General features: G+C 41.7%; 1 long non-coding RNA gene across 3 annotated transcripts in view; it reads left to right on the top strand.

Moving 5' to 3' along the window:
• Positions 1-1792: 1792 nt before the first annotated feature.
• Positions 1793-12075, top strand: part of LOC125914576 (uncharacterized) — a 38968-nt gene continuing 28685 nt past the window's right edge. For all 3 annotated transcript variants that reach the window (XR_007455348.1, XR_007455350.1, XR_007455349.1), the window contains exon 1: positions 1793-2003. This is a non-coding gene — a long non-coding RNA (uncharacterized LOC125914576). The remainder of the gene's footprint in view (positions 2004-12075) is intronic.

Genomic DNA, 12075 nt, shown 5'->3' on the forward strand with positions numbered 1-12075 from the left:
TGCTTCTTCCCGTGTCCATGCTATCATTGCTCTAGTCCTTGGAATACTCTACCCAGTCTTGCCTTTCTGGCATTTGAGCTATAAGCTTTTTGTTTGGGGCCAAGACCCTTCCCTTCACTCCCCTTCTTGCCTGAGTTGGTACAATTTTCCTACAATAGCACCACCTACTGGAAGGCATCTGTTCTAAGGGCATTGATAACACCTCAGAATCACCTGGCTCCAGGTCATCTATCCTCTGTCCTCCGTGCCCTTTGGCTCTCAAACTCCTGCTTGTCTTATGTTCAGCCCTTGACATTGATAATTAGCTGCACCACAGCTAAGCTTGAACCCTGTGCTGGATACTGTCGATTTGTTCTCATCAGAGGCAGCTTCTGTATGTGAGCTCATTTACCCAGTCCCCATCTGGCCGGGCACTAATATCCTGCTCCTAACAAGCCTGGATTGGGAGGGTCCGGCATGTCTTAGAACAACTGAAAGATTCTTATATTCTCAACCTCCCCCCCCCCCGCAATCAAAAAAACCCAAACCCAATTAAAACAATACACCTCTTTCACCCTAAGTTTTGCCTACAATTCTACCTATCACAGTTTTTAACCTTTAAAGAAGAACTTACAAACGCAAGATGTAGTCTATAAAAGTGTTTGCTCTGGCCTACATAGTGTTTACATTTAAAAAAATTGTTTTTAGCATTTACAAATCAATTATGGATTTCTTGATTCTCTTGAAGATTGAAAGTTCAGGCACTACTGAGCCAACAGGTCCCTGGCTCCCATGGGCTGGAGCAGAGTAAAAGTGATTCCTTAGCAGGGACCATTAGGAGGGTCATGAGCTCTCTGGTTCCCACGAGGCCTCGCCTCTCTATTGTCTGCCTTCCATGTTGGCCCCCCTGTAGATATTTGGATTTGTTGCTGCTGCTCTACCTTCTTGCTATCTTTTCAATAATGCGATTTTTTCCTTCTTCCTCTCTCAACCCACCTAAATAGACACACTTCACCAACGTCAACCATTTTCACCTTATTTTTAGATGTCAATCTCTATGTAGGTATAAATAGCGGAATATAAAGCTGGAGGAAGAAGGAAAGGTGACAGAAAGAGAACGTGGTAACAGAAGTGGTAAGGATAGTAAAAACCACATCCCTGTCCTAAAGTATCTGTAAACTGTTTGTGATCTTCACGGTATGTCCCACAAGCCAAATACTCGAGTTTTTGTGTAAGTCATTAGTCAAGATGATAACATATCAGACAGGCACAGACCACAGAGGTTTGAAGAAAGGATGCAAAGTACTTACTGTAGTCTTATCTACCCATGGCCAGAATTCCTTTAGATGTGAGATAATAGTTTCCAGGACCTGGTTTTGTTGACTCATCTTGTTTAAATAATAATTACTGATAAGCCTTAGGAGGTTAGAATTTAGAGATCATCTAGATCAGTGGTTCTCAACCCTGGCTACCTGTTAACACCACTCTGGGGAGCTTTAAAACAATCTGGATGCCTGCTCTGCATCCTAAAGGAGTTAAATCAGGATGTCTGAGAGTGGGACCAGGTACCAGCATTAAAAAAAAAAAAAAAAGAAGACAGCAAAATTCTTGGAGATTTTTTCAAAGCCTAGGCAAGTAGAAGCATTACTGATAAAAAAAAAAAAAATTATTGATCTAGATATTAGATCTTTCATGAAAGGACCTGAATTTACAGGTGGGGAATCTGAAGTCAGTGATTACCCAAGATTCCAGGCCCAAGAATGGAATAATTACCCAAGAATCCCAGTTTCCATACTTCCCATCCAGAATTCTCTACTTCACAAAGCTCCGCCATATTCCGCCAACCGTGCAAGGTAGTAGAGAACCATTGTTACTCATTGAAGACACAGACACAGCATTGAGTAAGCTCTGTCCCAAGACCACAAAGGAGAGAAAGGTAGAGGTGGCATTCTTTAGGGAAGCTTCTTCAGGGCATGGTCAGCACCAAATGGAAGGGGAGACTCCAAAGAGTGGGTAATTAACTGGTAAGATTCTCTATTGTGTCCATACAATGACTTTTAGTGCTGTGAGACCTGAAGAACTTGAAAGCTAATTGGTAATCGCCATGGTTATTAACAGAGAAACTAACAACTGGACAAGAAAATAATTAATATCACTTAATATCATTTTTGTCTAGAATGCGAGAATACATCAAGATTATTTCAATTAGAAATCTCCATTTCTTTAAAAAAATATTTTCATCCTATTTTAGACTTAGAGAAGAGTTGCAAAAATAACAGCTCCTATATACCTCTCCCCCAGCTCCCCTCATGTTAACATGACTACGGTGTAAATTTTAAAACCAGCACAATAGTATTGGTACAGTCCTGTTAATTAAACTATAGACTATATTTGGATTTCACCAGTTTTTTCCACTAATATCCTTTTTTTATTCAAGAATCCAATCTGGGATCCCACATTGCATTTAATTGTTATTTCTCCTTCATCTTCTCCAATCAGTGACAGTTCCTCTCAGTCTTTCTTTGTCTTTTATGACCTGATACTTTTGACAAGTATTTGTTAATATCGGAGAATGTTCCTCAGTTTGGGTCCATCTGATTTTTTCTCATGATTAGGATGAGTTTCCACATTTTTTGATAAGAATATCACAGAAATTACTTTGTACCTTTCTCAGTGCATCATATTGGGGGGTTCACATTATTAATGTGATTAGTAATCCTGGTTAATCTTGATTACTTGGTTAACATAAAATCTCAATTTCTGATGATTCAACTGAACAATTTAGTTAGAAAACTTCGTGAAGAGAAACTTATAAGTGGAACCTGATGCTTTGGTGGAAAAAATGACTATGTGGTATGATTTCAAGGAGGCTGAGATTGCTCTAGTCTCTCTCCTCTCCTCTCCTCCCACAACCAAATCCTTTCCTTGCATGGGCTATTGCCTAAAATTCTACCATTAGAATTTCATCCATTTAGCCTAGGCTTTGATTTCTATTAAAATACAGATGCTGTGGGAAGAATTCTAGGAACTGTATTCGCTGTCCCTGGGAACACTTTTTGGAGAGGAGATGAAGGAAAGGAACAGTAAAGCATTTTCTGTTTCATTTGGATATGGAGGCAGTGAGGTTGCTGAAAAGATCCTGAAATTATTTGCTATACAAGTGTCAAAGTGATCTCTCAGAAGTATGTGCCCGATCTCTGACTTTTTGTTCAAACTTTTATTGGCTCCCGTTTCCCCCTGGGTGAACCTCTTTATGCTGTGCCTTGACTCCAGCTTCCCTTCATCTTTCCTATCCTTGCTCTCTCCAACCAGGGATCCAGAACTTTCAGTTCCCCGCTCTGGATTGTGGATTGTGCTTTCACCTCTGAGTTGTAACATATGCCATTGCCTTGCCTTGAAACATTCTTCCCCAGTCCTCTTCACTGGATTGACTCTTACGAACCCAGCAGGTCTTAACTTAGCTATTGTTATTGCTTGCGCCACCCTCCCCCCAGGCCTTCTATGAACTCTCTAATTAGGCATATTGCCCTTCTCTGACTTTGCCTAGTTTTCTGTACTTCCTCTTCATTGCAGTTTTCTCCAAACTTAAAGGTATCCCCCTCTAGACAGAGGGTTAGAACATTAGAGCCCAGGGGCCATATCTGGCCCCCTTCCTATGTTTTTAAATAAAGTTGATTGGGTCACAGTTATGCTCTTTATGTATTGTTTATGGCTGGTTTCATGCTATAAAGGCAGAGTCAAGAAGTCATGATAGAGATCCTATAGCCTGCAGAGCCTAAAATATTTATTATCTGGCAACTTAGGAAAAAGTTTGCCAACCCAGCTCTAGACTAGGCATTTGTCTAGAGCCTCCGCTCTAGTGTACCATAAGCAATATGTGCATTAATCTGTTCTTGAATTCATAGCTGTCATCACTCCAGGATCTAGCCCAGAGTAGATTTTCAGTAAATATTTGTTGAACAAAGACAAACCTCACGATACTCCTCCAGCCCCATTTTGTCTACATGCTACAGCCAATTAGAGTGGCTGACATAACAAAATTGAATGAATAAAAATGTCTTATTTTGTATTTGTTTCTGAGGAAGACTTTACCAGTAAAGAATATCTATAGCGTAGTCTTAGCTTTCTCTTATCACATATCATATCCCAAAGTAAAAAGAGAATGATTTCCGGTTCAATTGAACCCACAAACCTCATTAGAAAGATATTATAGTCACGTGGTCTAGCCATAGGTTAGACTGATACCGACCAGTCTTACCAATACTGGGATTTCTGTGGACTCAGTGGCACATCCCAGCCCAAGACAAATTAAAAAAATAATTTTGGATTCCCAGAGAATTTCCTCCTGGTGAAAATGCCAAACCTAACCAGATTAACTACTATTCAATAAGGTCACAGAGGAATTAAGATTTCCCATGCAAGTGAATAGCCAAAATTAAATTAAAAAAAAATTAGGAGGTGGACAGAGAGAAGCATGTTTATTCTGCTTGCTCTGATGACTTGGAAATGTACTTCACATTTACTGCAGGAGGCCCTAACATACACCTGCCTCTTCATGGGGGTTGTGGATTTTATTATTCCTCTGAATATGAAAATATAGACTTCGTTTTCAGACTCTTGACTTCCTCTGGGAGAGGGTTTAACATCAAAGCAACTATTTCTACAAACATTTAAAACATCTTTTCTCTTCCTGCTTTCCTTTCCTCTACTGCTTTGCTTTTGGAAATGCTAAACACACCCAGCTTTCCAGACTCTGATCGCCCAGCAATACTCCTTTTCCTTAGCAAGGACCACATTACTGCCATGATTTATGGCTGGTGAATAATTAGGAGGCTGTTGCTATGGTCTGGGGTTGAGATCAAAAGAACCATGTGTCAAAGTGAAGGGAGGGGTGGCTGGAGCAAAGGCAAAGGGTAGTGGTGTTTGTTTGTAATCCTAACCAGAGAGAAGCTGGGGCATCGCTTAATTGGGAAAAGGCTCAGCGTCTGAAGACAGCCATGAAAGCAGAGCCTGTTCTATGAAAAGAATCCGTGTGTTTTGCAAATCAACAACATTTAGTGATAGGTGAACCCCTAGGGGGTCTGGAGGCTGGACGGTTTGAATTAGTACTCAAAGGTTTGGAGAAAAATGTGAAATATATGAATGCTGAGTATAAAAAAAATTGCCCAAATGGGCTCGCTTATGAGATTTCTGGTATTTCCTTCTTCTGGTCAAGAGGAAATGCCAAGGGAAGGACTGCAGTATTTCAGTACTTCTGTATCTGTCATCCAATTTCCCAATGAATATCGATTCTCTGTTTCTCTTTGTCCCACCCCCTTCCTGCCCATGGAGAAGGAGACCCTGGGGGCAGAGAGATCCGGTGTCCAGGCCGGGCTGGGCTGGGGTGTACAGAGTTGCCAGGTACGGGGAGGGGAGGAAAACCAGCTCAGAGGCTTCTGAGGTTTCATCTGCTGTGTATTTATGACTCTCTATAAGTCACACAAGGAGCGATGGAAAAGGTGCTGGACAGGGTGTCCGGAAACCAGTTTTATAGTCCTGGCATGGCTTCTACCAAGCTGTGTGGCCTTGGGGAAATCCAGATTTCTGGACCTCAGTTTTCTTATCTGTCAAATGGGGTTGACTGACTTGGATGAACTCTAAGCTCCTATTCGTGTCCAAGATGCCAAGGTCAGACTCCCCTCCCTCGGCCCTTGAAATTGTAGTATGAACTCCTGATCTGAGCAGAGGTCCCCTTTGACTTTCAGCTCCTCTTGAGTCAGGGATGTTGAATCACTGTGCAACTGGGTGGGGGTTGTTTTTCAACGGAATCATCAGTTCTGCAAAGAAAGCCTGCAGAGCCAAACACGTCCAGCGTGCACGTTGCACGCACTGAACCCAAAGGAGCCTGTCGGCGTTCACAAAGTGAACGTAGAGCAACTGCAGACCTCGTTCACCTTGTAAAAGCACAGGCATCCGGGGACGAGATGGGGAACAGGGCTGCAGAGAGTAAAAGTCCATTCACGATGCTTGAGGGAAACCCACGGTTCAGTAGAGAGGGCGGCTGCAGTCCTGGGGTGGGTTTTCCGGCACTCAGACCCACGTTGCCAGGTGAAGTAGAGTCACAGATGACACTGGAGAAGCGGGGACCCTTTAGAAGTCGTGTGTGTGTGTGTGTGTGTGCGCGCGCGCGCGCGCGTGTGTGTTCTGTGACTGAGCCCTGTAGGCTCTGGCTGCTAGGGCCTCAGCTCTTCCCACATGACCTGTATACCATGCTGCCACCTAGTGTGGACTCAGGAACTTCATGATGTGCTGAAGAGATGCTGATGAACATAGAGAACCCAGGGCAGGAGTTCCCACTGGAAGCGACACCACTCCTGTTAAGTGGTGGCAGCACCATGGCCGCCTTTCTCCTCATGACAGCCCCACTTCTGGTTATAGACATGGTCGGTTCTCCCACTTGCCTCCTCACCACTTAGGACAGAATCCTGAAGTCCACGCGAAGCTTCCAGCTTTACCGCGCTCGCCATCCATACTCAGGCACTCTCCCTCTAAGAAGCGGAAGGTTGAAATCAGAGGTGGTGAGAAAGGAAGAGAGCTTGGTGGAGGGTCAGAGGAAGAACACACAGGTCATCACTCACTATGCTGCTCTTCGGCAGGGGAACGTGTGAACCTCGAAAAGTTTACTTCGCCAATTATGCCAGGGAGTTGCCTCGCGAAGTTCACCATGAAATCGGTGGAAGGTGGGTACCTCAGGATTGACATGAATATGTACCCCTGATGTCTCTTCAAATGTCTCTTCAAAACACGTGCCCACAATGGAAACGTATTCTTGATAAGGCACGGAATGGGTAGAATTATGCTAATCGAGGAAAACCTTACAGGGTGAGTAATTTAGTAACCTCTTTCTGAGCATAAGAGCCTATTTTAAAGTTCTAAATGGCACCATAAATGTAGTCAGGCATATATTTCCATACTGATACTGGATAATAAACACAGTCGGAGTCTAAAATACCTTGAGGGACACCCTGCTGTGCTTATTATCCTGTGCTTCCCTACTAATCACTAGAGCCTAAACTTTAATACTCATGGCTTTGTTTACCTAACGCTTCAAGTCCAACACATTGTGCTTCTTTAGCTTTCCTGGAAAGGCAACCACAAGCACGGAACTGTTGTCATTTTCCCCCCTGAACGCTGCCTTTGAGATCTTCTGTTATAATCAAAGTCCATAGTTTTAAAATGGAGGCGTTGCTTCAAAACTTTTTCAAAACTTTATTATACTCACATGGATACTGAGTCAGAGATAAGTCTTAAATTGCTACCCACAAACTTTACTGCAAAACTAAAAATATTTATGTTGTTAGAAACTCTCTCATGGCCCCTTTGACTGACTTTATAAGCAGCCAATGTCAGAGTTCTAAAACTTTGAAATAATAAGTTTATATTACTCAAATACTGGTATATACATCAGTATATGTGTATATGTGTATATGTTCATTTCCTCAAAAGCATCTAGTGGTGAGGATTTTAAAGAACACCCTGCCATCTCTACCCCTTTTTATCTGGAGTGATTTTTTCTTAGAAATGCTGACGGATCCCATCTTAGCCTCATTCTGCAAATCCTATTGCTGGTGATCTGTCTTACTCTTTGTTGTGCTTTTGAACACTTTTAATACATTTTATCAAACTGTCTTCCAAAAAAGCCTTGACCTATTTGCATTCTTTTTTTTAATTGTAATATATTTAAGATGTACGGCTAGATGATTTGATAGATGTATAAATTGTGAAATAATCACTACACTCAAGCCAATTAACATATCCATTGCCTCACATAGTTACCGTGTGTGTGTGTGTGTGTGTGTGTGTGTGTGTGTGGTAAAAACACTCAGAATCTACCTTCTCAGCAAACTTCGAGTATACAGTATGACATGGTTACCTGTAGTCACCATGCCATACGTTAGGATCTCCAGGACTTATTTGCCTTGCACGATTGAAACTTTGTACCCCTTGGCCAACATCTTCCCCTTCCCCAGGCCCCAAGGATCTGCTAACCACTATCCTACTTTCTGTTTCTATGGGTTTGACTAATTTATTTTCCACATGTAAGTGTGATTGCCCTTACTTTAACTCTCTGAGAAATGGGGGAAGTTGGGAGAAAATAGTAAGTGTACAACTCTCAGAGAACAGTGACCACATGTGCAATCCCATGCTTAAATGCAAATCTCGACCTTTCTGGAAGAGAACTAAAAGTTTTGACGACACTCAAAGGTGTGAGGAGGGGACAGGGAGAAGAGGAGGGGACAGGACCATAGGGTAGGGACCATAGTCCACTCATACTCCATCTCAATGATCTTACTCCATGTCACATGGGAGAGACGTGTTCTCCAATTCAGGACATTTTAGTGGTTTATGGATCCCTAAACCCACACATAGGATATCTTCCACAATTCCTTTGGAGAAGAATGTTTTCCTCCTTCCCTGCATTGAAGGAGCTGTGTCCAGAGCAGATATCTGGTGATAGGCTGTGTGTTAGGTATATGGGGACAAAGGTAAGAAAAATCTCCGTGACTGTGAACCCAGAGAATGAAGATGACCGAGCAGTGTGTTTAATTTCAACAACTCTGAAGACAGACTATCTGGGTTTGAGCCTGAGCTTTCCCCCTTACTAATTGTGTGACCCTGAGTAAGTTGTTACCACATTTTGCCTCCATTTGCTCATTTTAAAGAATAGTGATAATGATACCTACTCACGGGATTGTTGTAGTGGTTAAACGAATTAGTAGGTGGAAAGTGCATCGAAAGTGTCTTGCACATAGTAATCGGTCAATACACATTAGCAATTATTATGTCATTGTTCAAATTAGTGGGAAAATGGGGTCTGGCTGCTCTTAAGGTAACAAAAGATAAGACAAAACACTCAATTTTTTTCACCATATTCATATTCAGAGGTTGGTAGATCATCTAAGTTATATAGCAATCAGTTTTCCTTTGGGCCAATTGGGAGATACAAAGGCCCAGAGCTGGCTCCATAATGTGCAAAGCTCCATGTAGAATAAAAAATGTGACCTTCCCAAAACTTATTAAGAATTTCAAGATGACAGGGCACCTGAACAGCTCGGTTAGTTAAGCGTCCGACTCTTCAGTTCAGGTCATGATGTCACAGTTTGTGAATTTGAGCCCCATGTCGGACTCTGTGCTGACAGTGCAGAGCCTGCTTGGGATTCTCTGTCTCGCTCTCTTCCCCTCCCCTGCTTTCACTCTCTCTCTCTCTCAAAATAAATAAATAAGCATTAAAAAAAAGAATTTCAAGATGAAAACAGTAAAACATTAAATGGAGTGTGGGGGCCCTTCTAAGCATGTGGCCCTGTGTGACCACACAGGTTACCTGCCTATGAGGCTGGCCCTGCAAAAGGCCACATGGTACATGGTCTCTGGGCCCAAAGAGCTTGCCCTCTAACCCGCAGCTTCTGTGGGATCTTTTCCTTTTCATTCAATTCCTATTGTTTTACCCTTTCACGATAGTGTTGTGGTGATTGAATCCGTGGTTCAAAACACAAGCTTCTTGGAAATCATCTAAGAGCATTCAGACCCTCTGTCTCTATTTTCCCACATTCCCCACACTGTTCAATTTACTGCAGTTGGGCTCCTACCCCCTCAAATACCCCTCCCACTCAACCACCACAATCATTTACTCTGAATGTTTTTTGGATGGAGTACCCAGCTACTTAATTTTCTCTTTACAGTACGTGTCATACTTAAACTGTATTTATCAATCATGGCTTGACACTGATAACATTATCCTAAAACTCTCTCAGAGTTCAGAAATACCACTCCAGGGTTGTGTCTCTCTCTCTTTTTCCACTTCCTATAGATCTTCTGCCTGTTACTCAAAGTTTGATAATCCCTATGGATTTATTTGTGACCTTTGGTTCTGTTTTCATTCTTTCTGTGAACGTATTCTTTGATGATCACATTCATTATGATGGCTTTGACCACCATGAAATAACATCAACTCTCAAATAAATATATTTACCCCCTTCTCTGCTGATATAGACTTATATTTCTAATGAACACCTAGACAGTGCAGACCAGACATCGCTAAGAAAACACACTGCAACATATCTCAAACCAACTCATGTTTTTCTCATTTCTCTTTCTTCTACTGTCCACTTTTACTGGGGTGCAATTTATTAACCCCAGCTAGAAACTCTGGTGATCCTCAGCCATACTCTGCCTCCCCACCAAGTGTCCAATGTTTCCCCAAATTCAATTAACCTTATCATTTAAGTCTCTCTTGAATCTATCCTTCCCTTCAATTTTCATTACTAGTTTTGTGCCCATTACCAAACTAATTTATCAGTCGCCATCAATACCATGCACTCTCCTTCTAAAAAGCGAAAGGTTGAAAAAAAAGATGGTGAGAAAGGAAAAGTGCTTGGTGGAGAGCCAGAGGAAGAACACACAGGTCATCACTCACTATGCTGCTCTTCAGCAGGGGAAGGTCTGAGCCTTAAAAAGTTTACTTCGCCAATTATGCCAGGGAGTTGCATCCCGACGTTCACCGTGAAAAAGATACCCATACTGTGCTGTCTTCTCATTGGACTCCGTCTCCAGGTTTTCTAGCTTCCAGTTATATTCATACATTAAAAGATGTTTCCTACAATGTAAATTTGTTCAAGGTACAGCCCTGCTTTGGGAGACCTATTGTCTAGTGGATAAAGTTAAAATTTCTTTGGAAAATAACAAAGATTTTTGTTTTTCTGTCTGATCTCAGTCTATCTGCGGTTGGTTTTAGCTTGTGGTTTTCCTTAATCACATATTTTAGCGCAAACAACTCCAAACTGCTGATCTTTCCTTGATCATGTTGCCCTCTCTTATATCTCCATGGTCTTGCCCATGATGTTCCTCAGGTCAAGAAACGCCTTTCCCTACATTCTCTACCCAATAGATTTTGAGTTGACTTTCAAGATGCAGTTCATCTGAGACTTCTTCCAGGAAAACTTTTCTACTCTCTGTGTCCCAATAGTACTCACACATACTTCTATTGACTGGAATTATTTATTTGCCTTCTCAAAAATTAGCTGTGAACTCTTAGGAGTCAGGTAGTAAGCTATCTTCTTGTTCATATCCTCAGCACCCAGCACAGTCCCTGGCTCTGAGTAGAAACTGACACAATGCTTCATGAATGACTATCCCATGTATGAAGACAAAGGTTTACTAGAACCTTTGACTCAAATACATTAAAAGGGTTTATTTTGGTTTTCTCTTAGTTATAAATGATAGAAATACAACCAAAGAGGGAAAAAACAACAACCAACCTTCATAACAAACTTCCCATGATGCCTTGGGAAGTGGTCAAATAAAGGTTTGTTACTACTTGTTGGAGGGTAAATCTGCATTGGGATTGAATGCCATCTTAAATTTTTTACACATAAACCTGTCCAGCAATACAGTAAATACCCTTTGGTAGAGAAGATACAGCAAAAATATCTCATAAATAATAGAGCCTATGATGTGACTAGAGCACCAGGAGCCCCATTCTGTATTTACTCCTTTGCCCCTACTCACTCAGTGTTTTTTTTTTGAAAAAAATTTTTTAACATTTGTTTATTTTTGAAACAGAGAGAGACAGAGCATGAATGGGGGAGGGTCAGAGAGAGAGGGAGACACAGAATCTGAAACAGGCTCCAGGCTCTGAGCTGTCAGCACAGAGCCCAACATGGGGCTCGAAACCATGAGCGAGATCATGACCTGAGCTGAAGTCGGACGCTTAACCGACTGACCCACCCAGGCGCCCCCCACTCAGTGTTTTTTTAAATGAATTTTATGCCTACTATTGAGTAGTTATTACACTTGTACTTTTAAGAATCTTTGAACGAGAAAGTAAAAAACAAAACCAAAAAACCAGACATTTCTTATCATTAAATTTTTGTGTTAGGCAATCATGCAATTTCTTTAAGCTCCTTCTGATCACAATCGCCAAGATACAGAATCAATCCTCATTATAGATCAGTTATGTTCCCAAAGAGAACTATCACCTACTGCAGTCTAAGTCAACATGCCTTTCTCCCTTTGAAGAACCACTCCATTAATGGAAATACAGCTTGAGCTATAGAAGTC

Source organism: Panthera uncia (genome assembly GCF_023721935.1).
Source record: "Panthera uncia isolate 11264 chromosome D3 unlocalized genomic scaffold, Puncia_PCG_1.0 HiC_scaffold_8, whole genome shotgun sequence".
NCBI lineage: Eukaryota > Metazoa > Chordata > Mammalia > Carnivora > Felidae > Panthera > Panthera uncia.